Source organism: Furipterus horrens, unplaced genomic scaffold, assembly GCF_987537825.1.
Source record: "Furipterus horrens unplaced genomic scaffold, mFurHor1.1.pri manual_scaffold_1, whole genome shotgun sequence".
NCBI classification, from domain to species: Eukaryota; Metazoa; Chordata; class Mammalia; order Chiroptera; family Furipteridae; genus Furipterus; species Furipterus horrens.
Window position 1 is genome coordinate 44526267 of NW_028327171.1, and position 27316 is coordinate 44553582.

The window sequence follows — 27316 nt, forward strand, 5'->3', positions numbered from 1 at the left end:
AGCACCGGGGTTCTGAATGCTAGCTGCACGCCTTTTGGTTCGCCCCTCCTCCTTCCCCTCCAAGTACCTGCGGAGAAGCTGCGATGAGAAGGGTGCTAACTGGGAGAGGCGCAGCTATCCCCCAGAATTCGGGAAGGAGGCTGGGTGACGGCCCGCTGCCGGTTCCCTTCTCCTGACCCTGGTTCGGGGGACTGTTGTGGAGAGATGGGGGCGGTTGGTGTTTGTCCACCCACTTCTTTAAGGGTTGTCGCACGCAGTTATCAGCGTCCACTGGACACACCTGCACTTGGAACCCGGACAGAACTGGGCAGGCGTGTTCGTATACCTGTGTCCTCCGTGCAGGCCCTTACCTTCATGCAGCTGCTGCCCTGCACCACCGCTCCATATGACAACTGTCTGGCGCGCCAGTGCTCAGTCCTGGAAAAGTTCTGGCACAGCGCCCTTGCAGGCCCTCCTCTCCTCAGTCCCAGGAGCGCCTTTTCTGAGCAACTAGTGGGTGGGAGACGCTGTCCCACAGCTTTCTTAAAAGGCGCCAGATACTACCTGTTCAAAGCTCCAGGGGGAACAGCCTAAGCAAAAGCGAATGTGGGCAAGTGGTCCCTCAATACCTACTGGACAACGGGGAACACTGAGTATCCGGTCACCAGAGTACTGGGACCACCCACATGTACATGTTCTGAACCAATGCTAGGATGCTCAGCTTCCTCTTCACACGTAAAAACAAAACAAACAAACAAAACACAAAGCCAAACTCCAAACACTCTGGATCCAGTGTCTAATAGTAGCCTCTTATCCCAAGGGTTTGGAGACATTTTTTAATGCTTTCTGTAACAATTGTAGGCCGTAGTTAATGTTACCAACAAGTTTGGGTTCTTGTCTCCTGATATAATAGAAATTAGACGGGGGACACTGATAAAAGCAAAGGCAGGTTTATTGAGGCTCTGCAGAGGGTGAGAACACTGAGACAGGGCCTCAGGTTCTGCCCACAGAATATGGGGCTTAGGGGTTTTTATTCCTTGGGAACACAGAAGTTGCTGGGGTTAACCAGTCAGGAAGTAGGTTAGCAGGCTTCTCCTTTTCTGGAATACAGATGTCCTGGTATAGAAAACTGATGTCCAGGTATAGTGAAGTGAAGCATTCTGTGATTGTGCACCACTTATTATGGGATGCAGAAAGGGACTTTCCCAACCAGGTGATTTGTGGCTTGGCTTTAGATCTGAAAAACAAACTTAAAAGAAATTAAGGTAGTTCCTGGACCATTGTTTTATAACAATCTATTGATAACTGCCATAGTTTTGGCAGGGCTTGACTGGATGGAGCAATTTGTTCCAGTAGGGCTTGACCCAATGGAGCAATTTGGGGAAACATTTTATTCTACCTGTTCCAGTTAAGAGATGATGTTAGTCCACCTGCAACACGAGATGTGCAAAAGGTTTCTCCCTTCTAGGAGGTTTAGGCACCTTGCACTCTGCCTGCACAAGTAGAACAACCTTTTTTCTTTCTTTTTTTTTTTAATAGCATCCTCTTGAAAGATATTCAGAAAGGGGTTAAAGACCCAATGGAGTAAACAGCTCTTGATTGTGTTTCCATGGTGGTTTCTGACCATATTCAAAGGTTCAGTTATTTTTGAGGAAACTAAGGAGGTGTTTCCTATTGGTAGTAGTCAGAACCCTGGTGCCCAGTCAGAATAATTGTGAGTTTGGGTCACTAGAAACTAACACTATTGCTAAGGAGACTGATGATGTGGAACATTCTGGACTTTGCAGACCCTTAGCATCCTAGATTAGGCCATGCCCTTCAGGGTGAGAATCATGGAAAGAAGGGAGTGGGAGAATGAAGAGGAAGAAGAAGCAGGAGAAGCTTATGAATAGGAATGAGAGAAAAAGAGAGCTAGAAAGGAAATATTTCACACTCAGAGTGCTGACATTTTCTCCCACATCTGTATCTTCACAGTCTTCAAAGGTTTCCATGGAGATGAATTGGCTGAATTCATGGCAAGATGTAGCAGGCAGTGTCTGTCTTCAGAAACTAATTCTGTACCCCATCTCTAACACATGCTTTCCCAGGGCCTGGACTGTTTCACCTGGGTCATGGGGGAAGGGGTCATCTAGGATCTCCCAGTTCCCTTTTTCAGTTCTGAGATCCTATAACTGTAAAAAGAAAGAAACCCTGGCTGGTGTGGCTCAGTGGATTGAGTGCCAGCCTGTGAACCAAAGGGTCGCAAGTTTGATTCCCAGTCAGGGCACATGCCTGGGTTGTGGGCCAGGTCCCAATTTGCGGGTGCACAAGAGACAACCACACATTGATGTTTCTCCCCTCGCTTTCTCCCTCCCTTCCCCTATCTCTAAAAATAAATACATAAAATATCTTTTAAAATAAAAGAAATGAGCACATAGTTTTCAGTAGCTCATAACTCATTCCTCCAAGAAAATAGTCATTATCTCCATTACTCTTGCAAATGTGGACATGCTTCTGGTCTTCTCTCCTTCTTCCCCCCACCCTAATGCCCTCAGTGCTTCCTTTTCTCTTTCCTAATTATGATCTGCTTTCTTGCTCTAAAATATGGCAAAATTAAGGAACAAGCCAGAATAGCCTGTTCTCTCTCTAATTAATTGATAAACAGTCACATCTATAGAACATCAATTACATGCCCAGAGTTGTGATAGACGGTATCAACTACAGCAAATGCCAGCACCATATAGTAAGTGCTTGCTCTGCGCCTGGTATAATGGTAAGCATTTCACAAACATCATGTAAGACTCACAATAACCCTGTAAGGGATTTAGTCTCATTTTACAGACGCTGCTGGTACAAGGACAAACTGTGTATTACTAATCTTATGAATCTAGACTGTTCCCTTCTTTCAGGTAAGGATTTGCCTGATCTTGCAAAGAGAAACCATCCTCCAAACACTGCCAAGTTAGATTCCAGCTCCCTGTTGGTGGACTGTCAGTACTGCCTCTGACAATGATGAGAAAGACAAAGGACCCACCTTGAGTGCCACAGGTGAGGGATGCCTGGGGCACCACTGGGGCCACCCAGTTTAGTCTAGATCAGTGGTTTTCAAACTAGCAGAACCACTTTCCAGGTGATTTTCTTCTTTTTTTTTTTTTTTTTTAGATACAGATTCCTGGTCTCATCTCCAGAGATTTTGATCTGGTAGTGTGGGAAGGTGTAACCAAGCAAACCAGGGCTCAGCCACATGGCACCTTGATACAGGACCCAATAATTAGTGTTGAAGGAAACAGGGTTTTATTTACAATCTTCCAACCTTGGGGGCCAGGGGCTGAGAGCACTCCTGCTCAGAGCTCTGTTCTGCCTGAGACCCAGCACTTCCCTTGCTCCCCAAAAGGCTATATGCCAAAACCATGCCCAGAAGTTCCCCATATCCTTATCTGTTCTTAAGCTGGTTACACAAACAGATCACCATCCTCTCTGGAATGTGCACTTGTGAGTTTCAGTCACCATCTTCTCACAGCAGGTGTCTCCTTCAGGATCTGGGGTGCACTGTCCTCAGCCTCCATCTAGTGGTTCAGGAAAACGTGTGCCGTGTTACACTGGGTCATAGTGGAGTTCAGGGAGGCAAATGTCCCACTCCCATGAGTGCGGCTTCTCTGTACATAATTCAGAGAAGCAGAAGTCTGCAGTTCTGCACTCCCAGTCAGTTCAGCTCCAAGCATCTCACAAATCCATGCTTGGTTAGGCAGGTCCCCACACGGCTCCATCAGTGCTGCTGCCATCTTCTCCAGGCAGGCTTTTTTTTTTCCCAGCAGATCTCCTCTCCTATACCAGACCTTGTACCCGACCCTTTCCTACACACCAGACCTCATTACAAACACTCTATATCCTTACAGCCCGTGTGGCTCCTAATTACAAACCAGATCCTCATGGCAGATTCAACCCTGCCTCTTTCAGCCCTTTCCTCTGTATGCCCTCCTCCTCTCTCTCAGCCCGCTCTTCTTTTAAATGCTCAGCCTGGAACCTCCTATGTGACCTCATATCCAGCCTCTCCTGGGATGTGCTACTTTTGCCAGTTCCCCCATATCTCTTACCTTCTTTCAGCTGCCATCTTTAGTCAGGGCAAGAGTTCCCCAGAACACAGGGACATCTGCCTCCCCTGGCTATGTCATGAGCCACTATACACTCTTAAAGTCACATACACCTTTCATACACATTTCACCCTGGGCAGCAGTCCTCTCTGTTTAAGAAAGGCACAGCTATTAACTTGCCATTGTTATGAGAAGTATCTTTAAACACTGTATCATCCACTTCCCCATTCCCCCGACCAAGGAATATGGGGAGTATTTCAGGGGACCTCCACACACACTATGCACCCTATTACAAAGGGACCTGAGAATCTGAATTTCTTACCAGTCCCAGGGATACAAATGCTGCTGGTCCTGGGACCTCACTTTGAGCACCACAAACGTCTTAAACTGCAGATCACAGTGTAATATAAATTTTACATCATGATACAGTAGACACATATACACATAATTTAAAAATTGTATGGAACAATTTTTTTCCCTTACTACATGTGAAGCCCTAAAATACTTTCTTTTCTATTTTGTTTTTTCAAAACAATGATCCAAATTGGTAAAATTTGCATTTGGAAAGTATGGTATTGTAGTTATATCAGAAAATATCCTTATTCTCCTAGAAATGTACGAGTATACTAAAGTCATTAGGGATGAGATGTCATTGTCTGTAATTTCAACTGCCAAAGAGAATAAATGAGATAAATACTTGAAAATGTTAATAATTGTTTAATCAAGATGGTATATGGGTTGAACCCAAGAAGTGAAAAAGTCAGCTGAGCTCACACCATTCTGACAGTCATTCCACTGTCATCTGTCGCCTAAAAGTAGCCTGAATTGCCTTTTGTCAAAGGCCAGTTGGCTATTTGTGTATGTCTGTATCTGGGCACTTGATTCTGTTCACTTGATCTTTTCTGTCTATTCTTTCACCAAGGTCATGCTGTTTTGACTACTGTTTAGGAATTTCTATGGTCCGGGTATATGTGTATGATATTTGTATGTTTTATTAGATGTTATCAGTGTTATACTCACTTCATAAACAGAATTTGGAAGCGTTCCTTCTTTTTCTATGCTCAGGACAGAACAATACAAAAGACTCATGTGTTCTTTAAAGTTTCTCTGTAGAATTCTTCTGTGAAATAATACAGGCCTGGTACCTTTACACATGGAGCTGTGGGACAAGGCAGTTTTCTATCACCATCTGTTTCTTCTATGGTAACTGGTCTTCTTAAAATTTCTACCTTTTGGAGAATTTTTGATAATTTATATTTTCTTGTAATTCTGTCCAGGTTTTCAAATTTATTTCATGGCATTGAGTAAAGTAATTCCAAGCACTTATATTAATTATTTCTATATCTGTAGTTATTTTCCCTTATCATTTTATATTGATTGTGCTTCCTGTCTTTCTTAGTTAGCCAACTATCTTATTACTGCTTTTTTTTCAAATTTTATATTTATTAGTATTCATATATCTATTTTTCAGTTGATTAATTTCTTCTTTTATCCTAACTCCTTTCTTTTGTTTCCCTTAGAATGACTTTGTTAATTGCTTTCTAATTTAAAAATTAGAAATTTCTAATTTTACTTTGTATTTTCTTTTGAGCACTGATTTTGAGTATCCACAGATATTAATGTGCAGTGCTTTACCTATTTTTATTTTTAAAATACATATTCTGGGACTTCTTGTTGCCATTTGAGCAAGGAAAAAACTTGGAAGTTGCCACTCCATTCTAACATGAAAAAAGCTGAAAACTGAAGAATCAATAACTCTTCTTAGCTCCATAAGAGACATCAGATCACAGGGCAAACCACGGCCCCCAAGTTGGAGAGACTGACAGGCAAATACAGAGTCATCATTTACAAAAGCCCATATGCAGCAACCTCTGCAGGAATCTGTGTGAGGTTGGGAAACCTGAACTGTAACTGATGGATTGCTGGACACTCAGTGTGGAAAAATCTAAGAAAAACTCCAGGGGGACTCAAGTCATAGGGAGGGGGGACCCATTTATGAATTTTACCTCCACAACCTCTTACAGATCCTCACAATGAGTATCAGTTCTTAAAATTCAGTTTCAGTCAAAATCCTAGCAAGTTATTTTGTGAACAATGAAAAACTGATTCTGAAGTTTATATGGAGAGACAAAAGAAAAAGAATAGCCACATACACAAAATTGAAGAACAAAGTTGGTAGACCGGTACTACCCAACTTCAAGATTTACTATAGCCCTGACCAGTGTGGCTCAGCTGGTTGGGCATCCTCCCACAAAGCAAAAGGTTGTTGGTTCAATCCGCAGTCTGGGTTGTGAGTTGAGCCCCCGGTTGGGAGCATACGAGAAGCAACTGATTAATGTCTCTCTCTCACATTGATGTTTCTATCCCTCTCTGCCTCCCTCCCTTACCCTCTCTCTAAAAATAAATAAATAAAACTTTTAAATTAAAAAAACAAAATTTGACTTCTGGCCAAGATGAAGGCCTAGACAGACACGTTGCATCTCCCTCCACAATTAAGAAGGAATGCAACTGACTCAAAACTAGAGACAACCAGAAGTTCCAGAGAATCGAGCTGCATGGAAGTCCAACAAACAAAGATATAAAGAAGAAATACTCATTCAGATAGGTAGGAGGGGCAGAGCCGTGGCACAGAGGACGCAGTGTGGTGGCGGCAGCAGTGGTAGCAGCAGGCCAGCAGAAAGCACAGTCACATGTTTTAAAAATTAGGAGGGACAGCTGAGGAACACTCATAGCACGAGACCAGACCGCACAGCTCAAAGCTCATGGTCATGGTTCCAGCGCCTGAGAAAAATAAAGCCTCATTGCTTTTGACTGTGAAAACCAGTGGCTGCTGGGGCAGAGGCAGAAACTGCCTGTCTCTCAGCAGAGTTCACTTGTTTAAAGAGCCCCCAGAGTACTAGAACATCCGCAGACCCATCCACTCTGGGAATAATGGCCAGGGCAACAGCTAGAGAGGCACCAGTCCCATATGGAAGTGGGAGAAGTGCCTGGAAAAGGGGCGAGTACTGAGCGAGCGACATTGTTCTCTCTCAGACTCCTCCCCAACAGATAGCACCACAACATGGCGAAATGGGTTGCCCTGTACTGACGAACACCTAAGGCTCTGCCCTTTACAATATAACAGGTGCAACAACGCTTCCTAAGACACAGAGGCAAATAAACAAAGGAGCCTGTCAAGATGAGGAGACAGAGAAGTATGGCCCAAAAGAGGGAACAGATCAAGGTTCCAGTGGGAGAACTAAGCGATGAGGAGATAACCAACCTAACAGATGAGGAGATAACCAACCTAACAGATGAGGAGATAGCCAACCTAACAGATGTAGAGTTCAAAACACTGATGACAAAGATGCACACAGGCTTGACAGATATGCTTAAGTACGGCAAACGCATAAGGGAAGAAGTGAAGGCTATGCTAAATGAAACAAAGAACAATCCACACAAAACCAATGTGAAGGGAAGAATCAGGGTTCAAATCAATGATTTGGAACATAAGGAAGAGAAAAACAGTCAACCAGTATACAATGAGGAAACAAGAATTGGAAAAAATGAGGAGAGGCTTAGGAACCTCTGGGACAACTTTAAAAGTGCCAACATCCAAACCATACGAGTGCAAGAAGGAGGAGAGGAAGAGCAAGAAATTGAAAAGTTATGTGCAAAAATAATGAAGAAAAACTTCCCAAATTTGATGAAGGGAATAGACATACAAGTCCAGGAAGCACAGAGAGTCCCAAACAAGCTAGACCCAAAGAGGACCACATCAAGACACATCATAATTAAAATGCCAAAGGTTGAAGATAAAGAGAGAATCTTTAAAGCAGCAAGAGGAAAGCAGAGAGTTACCTACAAAGGGGTCCCTATAAGACTATCAGCTGATTTCTCAAAAGAAACTTTGCAGGCAAGAAGGGACTGACAAGAAGTATTCAAGGTGATGAAAAGCAAGGACTTACAACCAAGATTACTCTATCCAGCAAAGCTATCATTTAGAATGGAAGCGCAGATAAAGTACTTCCCAGACAAGGTAAAGCTAAAAGAGTTCATCATCACCAAGCCATTATTATATGAAATGTCAAAGGGACTTACTTAAGAAAAAGAAGATCAAAACTATGAACACTAAAATGACAACAAATTCACAACTATCAACAACTGAATCTAAAAAGTAAAAACAATCCAACTAAGCAAATCAGAATAGGAACAGAATCATAGGTATGGGGATCATTTGGCGGGTTATCAGCTGGGAGGGGGAAGGGGGAGAAATGGGGAAATGGTGCAGGGATCAAGAAGCATAATTGGTTGGTACAAAATAGACAGGGGGAAGTTAAGAATAATAGGAAAGGGTGAAGCCAACGAACTTATATGCACGATCCATGGACATGAACTAAGGAGGGTAGGATTGCTGGAGGAAAGGGGGGTACTGGGCGGAGGGGAGCAAAGGGGAAAAAATTGGGACTACTGTAAAAACATAATCAATAAAATATACTTTAAAAAAAGGATTTACTACAAAGCCACAGTAATCAGGACAGTAATGGTGCTAGAACAACCAGACACACAAAAGCAAAAAAAAGAAAAAAATCTAGACACAGACTTTACACTCTTTACAAAAATTAACTCAAAATAGATCACAGGCCTAAATGTAAAATACAAAACTATAAGACAACATAAGAGAAAACCTAGATTATCTAAGGTTTGATGAAGACTGTCTAGTGACTACACAAAAGGCACAACTCATGAAAGAAAGATTTGATAAACTGGACTTCATTAAAATTAAGGTTTTCTGCTGTGTGAAGACACCAACAAGAGAATAAAGAGAAGCTGCAGATTGGGAGAAAATATTTATGAAAGACATATCTGCTAAAGGATTATTATCTAAAATACACAAAGAACTCTTAAAACTCAACAGTAAGGGCCCTGGCTGGGTAGCTCACTTGGTTTAGAGCATTGTGTCAATGCACCAGGGTTTCAGATTTGATCCCCAGTCAGGGCACATATAGGAGTCAACCAATGAATGCATAAATAAGTGAAAAAACAAATCAATGTTTCTCTCTCTTCCTCTCTCTCTAAAAATCAGTGAATAAAAAAATAAAAAATTAACTCAACAATAAGAGAACAACCTGGTTGTACAAATGAACCAAAGACCTTAACATACACCCCACTAAGGAAGATGGCAAATGAACGTGTGAGAAAATGTTCCACATCTCATGTCCTCAGGGAACTTGCAAACTAAAATGACGACGACGTACCACTGCACACCTGCTAGAATGGCCAAAATCCAAAGCACTGACAATACCAAATGCTAGTAAGGATGTGGAGTAACAGGAATTCTCATCCATTGCTGGTAGGAATGCAAACCGATACACCCATTTTGGAAGATAGTTTGGACAGTTTTTCACAAAACTAAACATACTCCTACCATATCATTAAAAAACTGTGCTTCTTGATATTATGTTCACACAAAAACCAGCAAATGAAGAGAGAAAAAAAGGAATCTTAGATGCACAAATATTAAATGAAAAACAAACAATCTGAAGAAGTTGCTTACTATACCATTCCTACTACGCGATGTTCTAGAAAAGGTAAAACTATGGAGACAGTAAAAAGACTGGTGGTTGCCAGAAGTTGAGGAGGGAGGAAAGAATAGGACTTTCAGTGATTATGTGTCAATGTAGGTTCATTATTTATAATATAACAAATGCACCACTCTGGGGGGGGGGGGGATGTTGACGATGGGGGAGGCCGCGCAGATGTGGTGGTAAAAAGTATATGAGAAATCTCTGTACCTTCTTGCTCAGTTTTGCTGTGAACCCAAAACTGTTCTAAAAAATAAAGTCCACAAACTTGCAACTAAAAGGTAAATAAGTTCTGGAGACCTAATGCACTGCATAGTGATTACAGTCAACAATACTATATTATATACTTCAAAGTTGCTAAGAGACTATATCTTAAATATTCTTTACATATAAAAAAGAAATAGTAAGAAATAATGTGACACGACAGAGGTGTTAGCTATGGCTACGATCATAATCTTACTGCAATACATGTGTATCAAATCAACCCATTGCATATATACACCTTAAATTTACACAATGTTATATGTCAATTATATCTCAATTTTTTTAAATAGCATTATAGAAAAAATTAAGTCCTAAACTTCTATAATTTTGGTTTTGAGACGATTAAGGAGAGAATTTTTTAAATGTTTTTCACATTCTAGAAAACAAAATTTTGTATTCTTCTTACCCCACACTCTTTTATATCTGACTACAGCTAAAGATTAAAGGTCAGAGGGTAACTCGCCCTGGAGTCCAAGAGAGAAAAAGAAGCCTCGACCCCAGGAGGACAGACGGACCCAGCACCCAGGTTGTCTAACGAAGCTGAAGGCGCAGCGAAGCCCTCGGAGTAGGAGCCCAGCCCAAGAGGCGGAGGAAGCAGGGACTAAAGCCCAACAGGCACGCGGTCTGATTGGCCAACTGCCACTGAATCCTGCTCTGATTGGCTTGACCGCTGACGCGCGCTCCCGAATGCCTCGCTGGGATTGGCCTATTTCTTGATTCTGGACGGTGGCCAGAGGAGAACAAGAGATTTCTGTACAGGATGGAGGGACGATTTGGTGCGACGTCTGAGCCGTGCATCTACAAGCAGCCGGGCTCCAGTGACTCGGCGGCGGCCTAAGTGATATCGTGCTGCTGGTGGCGACTGAAAGGAACCAGGGGCAGCGTGTCTCGAACCTGCTGCTGGTGCTTATTCAGCCAAGGTAACGGTGGTGGGAGGGGCAGTTGCGTTCCTGCCGAGGGGCGGGGCGGGTGGCGTTTGTCCACCTAGAGCGGTGAGAGACGCAGTGGTACCCGAGGGTCTACGGGGCGGAGGAGAAGAAACTGCACGTCAGGGAATTCTGCTTCCTAGTCCACCTCCGAGAGGGAGTCCATCGTACGACCGGCCCTTCCCTTTCTTCTCCTTCCTTACCGTTTGCCTCAGTTTCTCCATTTACAAGGTTGGGGAATGGCGCTGGGCCTGCCATCCCTTATGCGCCCCTCGCCATGGGAGGGAGAACAGGGTTGCTAGATTTAGCGATAAAAATACAGGATGCTAGTTAAGTTTAGATTTCAGACAAATGACAGATAATCTTTTAGTGTATGTCCCCAATATAAGGTAAAATTAAAATAGAAAACTTTTATTTGTTATTTGTCTGAAATGTAACTGAGCGTCCTGTTTTTTATCTGGCAACCCCAAGCAAAAATAACACTTGTACACCTCCTAACCATTTACAGTGTGCTTTCATAGCACCCTCTGTGTGGAGAGGGGTGCTAATCCAGTTTCGACTTAACCCAAAGGGACTTGCCCACCCTACAAAACTAGTAAGTAATGGGGCCAGGACGTTTTAAAAGCCCTTTCTGTTCTGCTGTTCTTCACAATGTGTGCAATTCAAAGAAAGACTCCTGGGGAATTCTTTCTCATTGTTAGACTGAATCTAGTTAACAAAAGCAAATTTATCTTTCAGAAGGGCTGGAAAGATGTTTTATATTCAAGTTCCCCACTGTGTCATTTACTGTATATTTTGGAGAAGAAATAACTGCATTAAATGATCAAAGAATATTTACTATATGATGTTGAAAGGATGTATATTAAATCACAATGGCATATCATTTGGTTTTGCTGTTATTGGAAAAGGTTATATTCACATGTATTAGAAGAGATCCATATATCACTGTAAAGGTAGGATTAAAGCAATATAGTGTATAGAAGCTAAGAGCTCAAATTCTGGAATGAGATACACCTGCATTAATAGCCCAGCTCCATCACTTTCATGGCAATGGGCAAGTTACATAATCTCTGGGCCTAAGTTATCTCTTCTTTAAGGTAGAGATGATAATAATTGTTCACTTCATGGGATTGTTGTACTAAACCCTTGTCAAGTGTCTGGGACATTGAAAGTACCTAATTAATTTTAACTGTTATTAGTCATTACAATTTGACTTTTAATAAGTGATTCTTTGGCATAAGTCATTAAACATTAAAATTTTAAGTTGATAAAAGCCAAGTAATTAAGAATATTATTGTGGATATCTTGGATTTCAGTGAAAAAAAAAAACATACTGTTCAATAATAATTAAAGCATACATTTTAGACCATAATATAACAATTTTACCAAATCAAATATCTGTAAGCTGGGCTAATTAATGAAATATTTGTATATCTGTATCATTGATTGCTCCACATGTATAACTTCATGTATCTTCATTTTATTGTGTTATATATAAACAGGAAGAAACATTACCAGCATCAGAAATGACTGCAGGGTTATGGTTCAAGTCAGAAAATGAGTTTACAGTCAGAGGCTATTTCTAGTGAGGTAGACAGTATGTTTTATTCTTTTTTTAATTTTTTTTTTTAAGTTTTGTTTATTTTTAGAGAGAGGGGAAGCGAAGGAGAGAGAGAAGAAGAAAAACATTAATGGTTGCCTCTCATACATGACTGGGGACCAAATCCACAACCCAGGAACGTGTCCTGATAGGGAATCGAACCTGCGACATTTTGCTTTGTGGGATGACGCCCAGCCAACTGAGCCACACCGGTCAGTGTGATAGTATGTTTTAAAAACTAGAGGCCAATCTTTGTACTCCCACTTTTTTTATTTATTGATTTTAGGGAGAAGGGAGAGGGAAGAGAGAGAGAAACATCTCTGTGTTCCACTTATTTATGCATTTATTGGTTGATTCTTGAATGTGCCCTGACCAAGGATTGAACCTGCAACCTTGGAATATTGGAACAATGATGTTCTAACCTACTGAGCTACCTGGCCAGGGCTGAGTTTATATAGATGTATTTTTTGTATATCATTTTATATCCTTAGTGTTTGCAGTGTTAAAGTAGTTTACAAATTATTCCCTGAAATTCCTCTTGGGAACTTTTCTCATTTTTTTTCTCCAAAAAACTACAAAACATTTTCACCACCTAGAAAACAATATGGCATTATGAAGATTCAGGTTCTAACTTTTGCAACTACTGTTTATCACCCAAGTGATCATAAACAAGTCACTTAACATATCCAAGCCTTAGTTTACTTGTAATACCATAACTAACAAAAACCTACACCCTCACCCCCAAGGTTTATAAATGCTTTCAATTATTATTAGATATTATCCACCAGAGAAAATTTCAACCATGGATGAATCCAACTAGAAGTCTTCTTTGTGCCTGCAACTAACCTCCTACAAGAGCTGGAGAAACTTGAACACTGGAAAGACTTGGTACTAAAATTAATTCATGGTAGTCAACTTCACCTGGGCTTTCAGCACTGCACAGCAGGCCCATTTCTCTAGCTACCTCATTGTTCCATTCCATGCAACTGCTGTATCAAATCCTCTTCACTCTTTTCAAACACCTGACATCCCATACAATCCATTCTAAGCAAATGATCTCAGTGTTATTGAGCTGAGCTTTGTCCCACAAATCTGCCCATCCACCTTCATCTGCACCCATCCAGCTTCCAGCAAAGCCTAGTCCTTTTGTACATGCTCTGGATCCTTTCCCTCTCACCATCTCAGCGATCTCTACCATCACTTATCCCTTCTGCCACCTGCATAGTTAACCACACCCTCTATACTAAATTCTTCCCACCTGTATTTAAATATTCTGCAGTCTCTTCCCTCTTCAACAAACAATTTTAAGTCCCCACTCTTCCTCATATCTAACACTCTTCTCCCATTTATAATCAATTTTTAACAATTGCACTGTTGTTTCAATTTTTTTACTTATCATCTCTTCTCAAGTCACTTCTGTGTGGTTCTGCCCTTACCCCTCTGTTGAAATTGTTCCTGCTAAGGTCACCAGTAACTTCCTTGTCCCTAAAATCCAGTGGACTCTTGACGTTTTAGCAACGTTGAACACCATAGACCAGTGTTTGGGCAAGCTGCAGCATTGGGATCAAATATAGCTTCACCATATTTTTATATGCCCTGTGAGGTAAGAATGGGTTTTACATTTTTAAGGAGTTGTAAAAGAAAAACAAAGACATTCTGTTACAGAGATTCTTCAGTCTGCAAGGCCTAAAATATTTACTAGCAGGCCCTTCACAGGAAAAGGTTGCCAACCTCTTCCAGAGATCACTACTTCCTTTAAAAAAATTATTATTTTAACTCTCACATCCTCTTATAAGCAAGTCTAGTTTTCCTTTTTTTAAATTATATTTTATTAATTATGCTATTACAGTTGTCCCAATTTTTCCCCCTTTGCCTCCCTTCAACCAGCAGCCCCCCCTCCCTCAGGCAATCCCTACACCATTGTTCATGTCCATGGGTCATGCATATAACTTCTTTGGCTACTCCATTTCCTACACTGTACTTAACATTTCCTACACTGTACTTAACTACCCTGGCTGGTTTGGCTCAGTGGATTGAGCGTCGGCCTGCGAGCTAAGTGTCGCTGGTTCGATCTTCCAGTCAGGGCACATCAGAGAAGGAAAACTCTGATTCCAAAAAACCTCCGCTGCCTTGTGGCATACCTCTTCAGGGGAAAGGCTAAGGGAGTAAACCCCGACAGAAAATCCGGAGCCGGAGTCCCTAAGGCGGTTTGACGTTGTAGTCAACACCGGCAACTCCTGCGGCGCACCTGAAGCCAAGCTGTATTGACTCCGTCTTTCCCTTGGATCCTTCAGCTGCGAAGAGGGGGGGGGGTCTGCTGCATGGGCAACAGCAGACCCTCCATATCACCCTGCCCAGGCTCTGTAGCTTCAGCTTCACTGGAGAGGACACTCCAGCGTCATTGCAAGATGTCGATTCAACACGGGAGGAGACAGATACCGTGTCACTCCCGAGTCGGACTGCACAGCCATTCTTGGCGGTGCAGATAGACTCTTAAGAAGCTACACCATCGTCTCTCGAGACGGACGGCTGCCGACGACGACTTAACATCCCCATGGCTATTCTGTAACTACCTATTTATACTTCTTAATCCCTTAGCCTCTTCATCCATCCCCTACACCCCCTCCCATCTGGCAAACATAGAAACACTCTCTTGTATCCATGATTCTATCTCTGTTCTTCTTGTTTGCTTAGTTTGTTTTTTAGATTCAATTGTTGATAGATATATATTATTGCTATTTTATTGTTCATAGTTTTGGTCTTCTTTTTCTTAGAACTAAGTCCCTTTAACATTTCATATAATAATGGTTTGGTGATGATGAACTCCTTTCATTTTCTCTTGTCTGGGAAGCTCTTCTGAGCCCTTTGATTCTAAATGATACTTTTGCTGGGTAGAGAAATCTTGGCTATAGGTCCCTCCTTTTCCTGACTTTCATTATTTCTTGCCAACCCCTTCTAGCCTACAAAGTTTCTTTTGAGAAATCAGCTGGACATCTTATAGGAATTCCCCTGTAAGTAACTCTCTTCTTTTTTCTTGCTGCTTCTAAGATATTCTTTATCTTTAACCTTTGGCATTTTAATTATGATGTGTCTTGGAGTGGGCCTCTTTGCATCCATCTTATGTGGGACTCTCTGTGCTTCCTGGACTTGCATGTCTGTTTCCTCAATTGGTTGGAGCCTTGGCCAGTACACCAAAAGGTTGGAGGTTTGATCCCTGGTCAGGACTCACGTACAGGAGGCAACTGATAGTTTTACCAGCCCCTTAGATGTTGGATTTCCTCAATATTTTATGTTAGAAGTGAGATCTCACTGTGTACTCTGAATTTCATCTACTCCTAAAGCTTTGGTGAAAACCCTCAAATTTCTATTTCTAACTCAAATTCTTCTGAGCATTATACATGTGTATTGAACTGCCTACTCAACACCCTCACTTGGTGTGCTACAGGTACTCCAAACCCAATATATTTTAAATTAAACTCATAGTCCTGTACTAATCTTGCTTTTCCTGCAGACTCATAACTCAGGAGATTATAGCATCATTATTCATAAAGTTAATGCCATAAATTTGAGAGTCTTTGAACCTTTCGCCCTCTCCTTTCCCCAGTCTTGTTCCAGCGACATCTAAGCAATCACTAAGTGCTATTAATTATATTGCCTACATATTTTTTAAAATATCTTATTTATTTATTTATTTTTAGAGAGAGAGGAAGGGATAGAGAACAAGAGGGAGAGAAACGTCAGTGTGAGAAAGAAACATTGATTGGTTGACTCTTGTACATACCCCCACCAGCACTGAACCTGCAGCCCAGGCATGTGCCCTGACCAGGAATCGAACCATTGACCTGATGCTTTGCAGAAGGACACCCAACCAACTGAGCCACAGTGGTCAGGGCTGCCAACGTATTTTTAAATCAATGTTTTTTGCCCAACACCACCACATTCTTAAATCAAAACCACCATTATCTCTCACCTGGTCAAATGCTTTAATCTCCTATGTGGCCTTCCTATTTCTCTCCTCTCTTTTTAAAAATATTTTTTAATTGGGATATAATTTATGTACCGTAAAGTTACCCTAAGATGTACAATTAAGTGATTTTCAATATATATTTACAAGGTTCAAACATTATCACTATCTAATTCCAGAATATTTTCATCACTGTGGAAAGAAACCTCATACCCATTAGCAGTTGCTTCCCATTCTCCACTTCCTTCAGCTCCTGGTAACTACTACTTTCTGTCTATGGACTTGCCTTTTCTGGACACTTCATATAAATGGAATCATATAATATATGGTCCTTTTGCCTGGCCTTTTTCACTTAGTGTAATATTTTCAAGGTTTGTCCACATTGTAACATGTATGAGTATTGTATTCCTTTTAAGGCTGAACACTATTCCATTGTATGAATATACTACATTTTGTTTATCCACTTTTCAGTTGATGGACATTTGGGTTGTATTTTCATTTTTGACCATTATGAATAATGCTTCTATGAGCACTTGTTTACAAGTCTTTGTGTGGACATACGGTTTCACTTTTTTTAGATGTATGTATAGGAATGGAATTGCCAGTCATACAGTTTTTGGAGAACTGTCAAACTTTTTCCAAAGTGCCTGCACCATTTACATTCCCATCTGACAATTCATTTGTCAGTACTTGTTGAAAGATATTGGTCTCTAGTTTTGTTTTTCTTTTTGGGGGTGTATGTGTACATGTGTGTGTACTGTCTTTTTCTATATTTGGTGCCATGGTAATAATGGCCTCATAAATTTAGTTGGAAAGTGTTTCTTCCTCTTCTGTATTCTGGAAGAGATTGTATAACATTGATGGTAATTCTTCAAGTGGTAGAATTCTTCAGTGAAAGCACCTGGGCCTGAAGACTTCTTTTTTGGAAGCTTTAATTACAAATTTATTTTTTAATGGTTACAGGACTCTTCAGATTATCTATTTCACGTTAGTTTGTTTTGGGTAGGTTTTCAAGGAATTGACCCATTTCTTCTAAGTTGTTACATGTATGAGCTTGAATATTTGAGGAATCATTGAAAGTTTTCATATTAGTATATTTCTAAAATGGGCACATGGTCATGCAATTAGTTATATAAGTATAGGTGGCAAAGATACATAATTATGTTGAGTAAGATCTAGAATTTATAGAAATAATACAGACCATTAATCTGTAGTATAGTGACAGTTTCTGAAATGCACAACATTTCTCAATAAAATGTATAACATTGTTTTTTCCCTTTATCTTCTTAAATTTGATACATAAAAATATAATACTGAATATGTTGAAAATTTCTAGTAAGGGTATCTTAAAATGAGATTACTTAAATTATCTTTTTTTCCCCACATCTAGGAATTGAGCCTAAAGTAGAGCTTCCTCCCTCACTTTACGCAGATCTCTGCTCAGTTGTCAGCAATTCAAGGAGCCCTTCCCTGGCCACCCATTTGAAATTGGACCCTATTAATTGTTTACTTTCTGTCCCCCTCACTGGAAAGTAAGCTCTGTCAGGGCAAGAGCTTTATTTTGTTCCCCTGGTGTGTCCTATAGTGTCTAGTACCTAGAGGGTCCTAACTAACTGGTTATGAAATAAATGCATCTGTTTCAGGTTCACACAACTGGAGTTACTTTTGGTCCTGTTTTTTAGGGTGGCTTTGGGTTATCCTGTACATTTCTCGTTTCTCCAAGTGTAAAATTCACAACTTAAATTTTGAGAAGAAGCTCCTTTGAGGTCGTCTAGTTCAATCCCCTCCCAGGGTAGCAACCCTGCCTGCTGTGTACAGTCCTTCTATTTTGTGGGAGCATCAAAGTGATAAGTGGCAGGCTTATTACTTATTACTCAGCACTCAGTGCTCTCCTAACATGAGACGATCAGTATGTGCTCTCCCACTGTGCTGTGACCTCCCTGTCATACCGTAATTCAGTTTTGAATCCTGCGAGCTCCTAATTAGTAGAGCTCACGCCCTATGAGCATTTTCCTTGAACATGGCGCTTCGCCATTCGTCAGGGACCGTGCCGTGCTTCCTCTTGCTGGATTGTCAGACGGCACTCCCCACTGACTTCTCACTCCACCGGGCTGGCCATGCGGAGCTGGAGGCTGGAAATGGGTACACAAGAATCTTTCAGTCTCACAAAGATGAGGTTCCCCTCACAGGGCCTCAGCCAGAGAAGTTTTCTTCCAGGCAGCTCTGGGTCCCGTCCTCAGGGAGAAAGCTGGGACCAGTGCTTTCAAAATCCAGGCATGACACAAGGTAGGGGATCCTGTCTTCTTTCCTGATTATCAAGTTTCATCAAGTTGCTTGTCACGTTTTTTTAAAGCTTCGTTGAAACCTGCTTCTTTGACTTCATTTTCCGCTGTTGTGTTTTATTATCAAATAGAGCTTCCCACACACTATGCAGGCACCCATAAGGCTGAATTGTTTCCCTAGCATTGTAGAACTGGGTCTCTTTCATCCATGCACCAGGCCTTCCTGAACCCTGTGCCAATCCCTCCTAATTTATTTAGCTCGCTCCTCTCATGGTCTGCCTTGCTGTATCCTCTACCTGCCGACAATTTCTCAGGCACAGGGTCTAGTGATGGGGCTCTGCCGCAGGGATCCTGGCTGGCTGGCTCATGGTTCCTCCTTCTAAACCACACCCTGGAGACTGAGATGACTTACTGTTGTTGTTTCCTCTTTACCATCCTATCATTGAACGTTCGTCTGCGGGGAGACCGCAGCACCTCACAGTATCATAGATCTGAGCACAGGCAGGACCACAACAGGGATTCATCCTGGCTTCCACATGCATGTATTGCCCCTCCTTTCACCCCTTAGCATCTTCACTAAATTGCTGCTCAACTCTTCCTAAGACCTCAGGGGGCTGGAATCCATTACCTCATAAAGTAGTTTAGTACAGTTTCAGTCAGCTCTCCATGAGAAAGTTATTCCCTCTAAATTGGGCCAGAATATGTGCTCTCCCAAATAACCCTCATAATTTTTACTCAGGCTAATGCTGACCTTTGAAGCAAAAGAGAAAAAAAAATCTAATGTATTCATCTCTTATGTTTAAGATTGTTAATTTCCAAATTCATCAATAAGTTCTTATTGAATGCTTATTGTGTTATCTTTCTTTTATCCTTTTATAGTAAATTTAAATACATCAGCATATTTTTCACAAGGAATTCATGGGCCTGAACAAACATTATAAAATGGTCCATTCAGAACTTTCTTTTTAATTATTGTGCATGCATGTCTAGAGTTTTTGTCCCAAATTAAACAGTAACTAGGGTGGCAGATATGGTTTGCAGGGCTGTAGCTCACCAAACTGAGAAATTGAAGCTCTCTTTCCTTCAGGTTAGGCAGAATCCATGCCCTTTGTGTTATTGTGAGGTTTAAGGGCAGCTTTGCAACATGAAGTCTGCCGTGATCTGTAATTAGTTGGAATTGTCATAATGCGTCTGATGCATGCCGTTGTCAAGAAGGGGGAAATTTCCCTTCTATTCTTGAGTTCTTATGGCTAGACTGATAATAAAATTGACACAACACCAGATTAACTGGAGAAAAAGTGATTTAATATGTGTGCAGACAGATCATCAGAGATGCTCTGAGAAACAATGATTTAAACAGATTTTTATACCTTTTTTAGACCAAGAAACAATGTATTTGTGAAGAACTGACAGGACAAAGACTCAGGTTTGGGTGCTCATTACTGAAGAATCTAAACTAAGTGTGTGCTTGTATAGTAAATTAGTAAAGAAGTAACAGGATTGGTTTATGGAAGCTTTCTGACCCTGGCTTCTTCACTCCTGTGATAAAGGTGTCTCCCTTAGCTTCCCCACAGCAAGGAGGGCTCCTTTAACTGCAGAGACTTATTTCCTGCAGTCAGGGCAGCAGGCGAGGGTCAACGGACCCTTCTTGCACCAGCTGCTTGTCAAGTAACTTTAAATCAAAGTAATCAATATGCCATTGTGGGATATTTTGGGGTGGCCTGCCCTGGGCCCCAACACTGCTATATTTACTTTAAATCCTTAACAAAGTTGTAGGCTTTATTAAGATCAAGGCTGTAAAAGCCATAGTTTCCTTCTGAAAAGGTACTTATTTTTTAAGTGAATCATAATCAGTGAATATATATCACAATAATTTACCTTGGAACTGTAAACACAAAGCTTGTTTCACTAACTATATGTCTTACTTATAGAAGAATAATATAAGAAATGTTTGTTTTGGTTCTTTAATTATCTATCTGGTATCTTTAGGAAACTGAGGATCCCAAATCTGAAAAGGCACAAATATCTAAAAAATAAGACACTTAGCCCTGGCTCACTTGGTTGGGGCATCATCCAGTATACCAAAAGGTTGCAGGTTCAATTTCAGGTCAGGGCACATACCTAAGTTGTGAATTCGATCCCTGGTCAGGGCATGTGCAGGGGCAACCAATCAATGTTTCTCACATTGATGTTTTTCTCTCTCTCCCTTTCTGTCTCTCTAAAATCAATAAACATATCTTCGACTGAGGATTCTAATAGAAAATGAGATACTTAAAATGATTTTATCATGAAGCAGTTTGATTAGTTACAGGCTTGGAAGCGATTCTGTGTTGTGCTGTACAAAAGCTGTTTGCAGACCAGAATTTTAAACTAAATATGAACAGTTCTGCATTTAGCCATGTGCTTTGGAAGTCATTTGATGACGCCTTTGTTTATACAACATAATAACTTACAGCTTTTGATTTTTAGATTAAAAGATAATTCTGGCACTTGAATACTATCTGGAAGCAACTTGTCCTGCCTGATTTGTGGAATCAGTGTTGAAAATCAAATGAAAAAAAAAAAAAAAATGCAGACTGTCACAGCACATATTTGTTATTGGTACTCCAGGGAGAACAAGATATGATAAATAAAGGATATCTTTGTATTACCATATTTTCCTAAGGCATTTTTTAACCAGCGATATGTGGGGTATGGGAAAAATATAATTAACCTAATTGCTTAAGCCAATTGCCATGCATGATTATCTGGAGGTGATACAAAGACTTCTCTTCAATAGACTATTTTTTTAGAATGACTTTAGGTTTACAGACAAATTGAGAAGATAGTACAGAGAGTTCCCTTATATATTGCACCCAGTTTTGCATATTATTAACATCTTATATGAGTATGATACATGTGTTAAAATTAATGAACCAACATTGATACATTACTGTGAACTAAAGTTCAGAGTTTATTCAGATTTCCTTAGATTTAATTTGATGTCTTCTGTTCCAGGATCCCACCCAGGTTACCACATTACATTAATTGTCATGTCTCCTCTTGGCTATGACAGTTTCTCAAACTTTCTTTGTTTATGGTGACCTTAACAGTTTTGAGGACTATTGGTCCAACTATTTGTAGAATGCCCTAGTTTTGAAATTTGTCTGTTTTTCTTAATGTTAGACTGGAGATAGGGGGTTTTGGGGAGGAAGACTAAGGCGGGCCGCCCCCAAAACCCTCGGCTCAGTGGAAACTCACTGTCCAGCAGTGGTCTCAGGATCACAGATGAGAGACAATAAGTAACCCAGACACTGTATTTTGTCTGGGATGGGGAAAGGTGGCTGATCTTCTCTAAGGGAGAAAAGCCCTGATCAAGCCTTCTAAGTTCCTTTCATTGGGGAGGTTATCCAGGGGATACAGAGTCAGGATACATAAATCATCAATCAATTTCAAATGCTTGGATTACTGTTAACAATCACTGGTTACTAATAACAACGTAAGGAACACAGTGAACATTCTGGGTCACAGTCGATTAGACATCCTGGCACTATATGGACATCAAGTGAACACACCTTCCGGGTACTTAATGTTACACAGCGTCTATAACTAACTTAATAGATGAGAAAAACAGAGCAAGCTTCAAAGCGGAATATTCATTCTTTAAATCCAATTCCCACAGGGACCCCCTGAATGGGCTTTCGGGTCATGTCCGTCTCCAGCCTTCCCAGTCTTCCGGTCAAGACTTATAGGCCTCCTGGGGGAGCACGGCTTGTGGCCAGGCAACAATTCCCGAAACCATGCAGGGCGGTTCCCTACAGAAGACCATAGAGGTAAAGTGCCATTTTCTCATTACGTCGAAGGCTTGACTGTAGATGTTGGCCTTGATCACCTAACTGAAGTAGTAATTGTGAGGCTTCTCCCCTGTGAAGTTCCTCTATTCCTTCTGGTTCCATACTATAGTCTTTGGAAAAAAGTCTTCATATGCAACCCACACTTAATTAAGACTTGTTTTTTTTAATTTTCCAAAGTGGATCAAGATGCTTGTTTTGGATGAAGTAAATAAATATATTGAGCTAAAGGATTAGTGAGCAAATCCATGAGATTTACCAGAAATTAAATCCAAGTATTCATGTGTGACATGATTTTTCTGTAGCTGGCAGGTTGGGTTAACTGTCACAATATAGCTGTGAAGTGCTATATTGTTCGTTCCCCTGCTGAAAGCAATTGTTTCCTACAATCTCTGTCTAGCTCATTTCTGTAGTAAGACGGGGACGCTTGGACTCAAACATTATTTCTTCATGTATTATTACGATTAATATCTGCTTAATTGATGTATCAACCCAGTCATTGTCTCTTTTTAAGGTGTGTTGCTTTCTGCCTAATGCCAGTCGATCTGTTGCTAGTCATCAGTTCATGAGATCCATTTAAATTCTGGCGAAGAAGGAAGAATCGGCCCTTGAAAGAAGGTAACATTTTTTTATTTGATATACCTAAAATTATAGCCAGGATTTTTTTTAACCTTCTTGTTTAATTAAGCTCTGCTAAAATATCAGAACCTAGCATCATGTCTGAGTATTTGTAATAAAGCTAGCAGAGTAAACATAAGAAGAAAAACAATGGTTCCAAGTAGTAGAAAAAATAAGATGAACCTCTTTTTTAAGTCCAGGGTACTTTGTTCTAAGATTTTGTACAATAATATCTGTATTTAGGCAGAATTAATAGAATGAATTTCTAACTGGTCTCTTCCAATAGCAGGGATGACAGAAATCAAATGGCTTTTTATTGCAACTCTGATATGAATTAACATTTTCCTCTCTGAAATACTATAAGGAGGGAAATTGTATGTTCTTTGTGATGCTTGAGAAATCAACAAGTACATAAGCTGTTCAGTCAAAAGATAGACAGGCTTCTGAGAAAAATATGTACCAGGAATTTCAGTTTCTATGTGATAAGAGTGGCTGTTGCCCAGTATTGGTAATTAAGACACTATCTAATTATTTCCTTAATACACTGAAGCAGGCTCTAACTACAATGTAGCTGTGAGGTGCTACATTGTCTTTTCCCCCTGCTCAAAATAAAACTGTTTCCTTTCTAGCCCTGCGGGCCATGGTGCTGTAGCCATCAGGGATGCATGGTCTCACACACATTTCCCAGTTTCAACACAGAGTTGACCAGTGACTCTTGAACATTAAGTCTGTTACTGTTGAAACATTCTGCAGCTGGTGACCAAAAGAGACATTATCAAGAGGGAATTCAGATAAGGAACAGACCACATTTTGATTATTATGATTATTGGAAGTTCAGTTCCTTATTTAATTGCAACATTCATCTCCTAAAAGTTGGTTTTGAGGGGAAGATTTTAAGTCATCTTTGTCAAAAGCTCAAGCTACATGGGGGCAAGCTATATGCTGTCTGTGAAGTTCATTACTATTTCATGGCCCAGAAGAGTGTGCAGCAGCTGATTTTGAATCAGAATGTGAATATATACTGTTGTGTCTCAGGCTCATAACTTTTTTTGTTTGTTTGTTTGTTTGTTTTAGGCTTGTAACTTTTATGTACAACTAGTGTCTGTGGTTATTAAACTGTGATCTGCCCACTACTTGTGAAAACTATATTCTTAGTTGAGTCTTTGTCATCTTCATTGAATTACTTGCTTTTATTCCAGTGAATTAAAGTCTTGTATTTTTTCAAGTGTAGTTTTTGTTAGCTAGATAACCACAAAAATCAGATAAATGAATGAGAAAATAATCTTACCACCTAGTAATGTGATAAGATATATTTAAATTGTACTTTGGGAAGATTCGTGGTTGATCTTTAGAGCACAGTGTGAAATAAATGCAAAATTAAAAGTCTAGAATTTGAACTTTATACAGTTGATATTCACAGGAAAAATCAATATTGCTATTAGATCTGGTTGTCTTGACCTGAATGAGTCCTTTTTTTTTTTTTTTTTTTTTTGGTCACACTCAAACTTTGTGCTTTCTTGGTGATTCTTCTATAACTGGGACTTTCTCAGCATTTTCTGGTAGCAGTTTTTATTGACACTGGTATAGGTATAGTGGCTTTGTCATTAAATTGAATTATGTCTTGCTACTAATGTAAAAATATTTTTGTTTAACAAAATAAAATAGTTGATAAGAATAGGTGACAAGGTGGTGCTCAGAAATGGTGTTAGCCTGATTTAGGACATAGATTCATAAGTGAAATAGCATGATGTTTGGATAAAGAGAGAGCTAGTATTTCCATATTTGTTTTTCTCTTGTCTTGGTTATTAGATATTTTTAATTGCTCCAGCCAAGACATTTTTGATTGGTTGTGTTGTGTTTTGGTGGAAAGCTGTGGGGTTAGACATATTTAGTCATTTGTGTTACAGTGTATGAGATGATTAGAGAACAGTGATAAATATGGGTTACCATAGACAATTTTTCCAGGTTCCGCCCCCCATATACTGGAAAAGTTTTAAGTCCTGGATCAAGTGTGCCCAATGGAACTTTCTGCAGTGATGGAAATGTTCTCTCTCTGTGCTTCCCAGCACAGCAGTGGCAGGCCACATGTGACTATTGAAATGTGGTTAGTGCAACTGAAGAACTTAATTTTCTACTTTATTGAATTTTAATTAATTTAAACTTAAATAGCCACATCTGGCTAGTGACTATTGTTTTGGACAGCATAGTCCTAAATAATAGTTAACATGCCAGAGTTTATATTTGCAATTTATAGTTCCAAATGTGTGTGAAAATTGATTACATAACTGTTCTTTTGGTTTTGTCCCTGGTGTTTACATCTGTCCCAGGATGACACCTGCTCTTGGCCCACTTTGGCGTAGGATTTAATTTCACTGCCCCAAACACAAATCCGTCATCTGCTTTGTAACTGATAATGCTCAAGATGCCTGATGGAATCTGATCTTACAACCAGATAGATTCCTTTGTACTAACTACAAAAGAAATATTTTCCCCTAGATACTGTGATTAGCATCTAGTGCTCCAGTTGCAAGTACTCTGTGTATAACCTTGGCAAATAAACAGCCACTGATGGTTAACAAGTAGCTCATATTGTTAGCAGTTCATGTAGTATTTGGCAAGTAATATTCTGATGAATAATTTTCTTACTGTTCAGAACTGGCAATAGGAGAAACATTTGGGAGGAAAGCTATGGCCGTAAGCATTGAAGAAGGCAAGAGGATTCTTCACAACACTGAGACTTTCCACCACACAGTTGTGGAGGAAATTTTAATATATGTGGCTGGCCGATTTACACTGTAATTCCTGGGATGAGATAGTTTTGAATGCATATTCACTGTTGCTGAGTGGGTATCCACACATGCATTGTGCTGCTTTCTTTGGAAATATTTACATCTTGTCTCAATGTTCATAACAGATCAGACATACAGGTTTTGATAGAAAGCAACTTTAGGCATGAGCTCTATGAGGAAAGTCATTGGCTTTATCCTCTTTCAAGTTAGACTCTTGGGATTGGGTATGAAAGACAAGGTTGTAAAAATCTTTCTGAGAAATTTATTTTCTAGTTCTATAAAAATGTTTACATTGAGTATTTTCTACCATTTAATAATAAACTGTGGGCTGAGAGATATGTGCTATATAAAAACAGCCAATTACATTCAACTAGTATATCTGCCTTCCCTGTGTTAGTCATCAGACTGAATAGAATAAATTTTAAATGATTTTTAAAGAAAATATTTGAATTCATTTTGTTTGGTATTGTGTTTTTATTCTGTAAAGCATTTTATTAGTGGTAAGTATGACATGGAGCTTTTTGCTAGGCTCCAATGATCATATCCTAGGATTAAATCCAGAAATTTTTCCCTATGATATATTGAGTGTTCAATAAATTACAATAAAGTATGTTTTCTTTAAAGTTGTTTTGGTCACTATTCCTTAAAATTTGTAGTTTTTGCCATAGCTCCACATTTTCAAAGGAAGAAAATAAAGTAGCACTCTATAGTAAATATTTTATTCTAGTTACAAAATTACACACAAAGAATACAACAAATGTGGCTTTTCATAAGAAAATTTAATAAGCCCAAGTTAGCACCAAGACCGCTCAATGGCAGATGTGCAGCAGTGCTGTCTGCTGAGCACTGTCTGCTCTGAGGAAAAAGCATTAGAATGCAAGATCCTCCCTCTTCTGGAGTGGCCAACATTTCCTGGTGTATACAAAGTGGCTACTTAGCATCAGAGTTTTCTGTTAATAAATGAATCAGTAAAACTAATTTTCCATAACAATAACACACAGTTGCTGCAATAGACTTATTAAAGAAGGAATGACATTGAGTATAATCCTTGTTTTTTCCTAATCACAAGTTCCTTATCTAGCAATCTTCGTCTTGACCACAGCTTATAATTTGTCAAAAAGAACCACCCTGACTGGCAGTGAATATTACACTAGTTGTTTCAATTAATATCACCTAGAAAAAGTTATGGTAATGAATTTCTAGGTGTGAGCAACCCTCTGCCCTTTATCTCTAGAGTCCTAGTACTGATGCTTGTCACTTTTGTCATCGTAAAACTGCTGCTGTAGCAAATAAGACAAATGCTGGAATCCTCAGAAGTATCAGATCAATTAAAAGTCATCACTGTCTCCAGGAAGTAAGTGTGCAAAAGGAGATCCTAAAGAATGAAACATAGGGAGTGGCACCTACCCTTGATGTCCTTTCTCAACAAA

The 27316-nt window shown here is 40.0% G+C and overlaps 1 long non-coding RNA gene and 2 other non-coding genes across 3 annotated transcripts; all 3 read left to right on the plus strand.

Annotated features, from left to right (window-relative positions):
- Window positions 1-10536: 10536 nt before the first annotated feature.
- On the plus strand, window positions 10537-23089 carry LOC150020965 (uncharacterized). The gene is made up of 3 exons (XR_016511376.1): window positions 10537-10797; window positions 22311-22461; window positions 22994-23089. It is a non-coding gene; the product is annotated as an uncharacterized LOC150020965 (long non-coding RNA).
- Window positions 23090-23148: 59 nt separating this feature from the next.
- Window positions 23149-23329, plus strand: LOC150020966 (small nucleolar RNA SNORA81). The gene has a single exon (XR_016513610.1). It is a non-coding gene; the product is annotated as a small nucleolar RNA SNORA81 (small nucleolar RNA).
- A 315-nt stretch (window positions 23330-23644) lies between these two features.
- Window positions 23645-23776, plus strand: LOC150020967 (small nucleolar RNA SNORA63). Its single transcript, XR_016513600.1, has one exon. It is a non-coding gene; the product is annotated as a small nucleolar RNA SNORA63 (small nucleolar RNA).
- Window positions 23777-27316: the final 3540 nt, after the last annotated feature.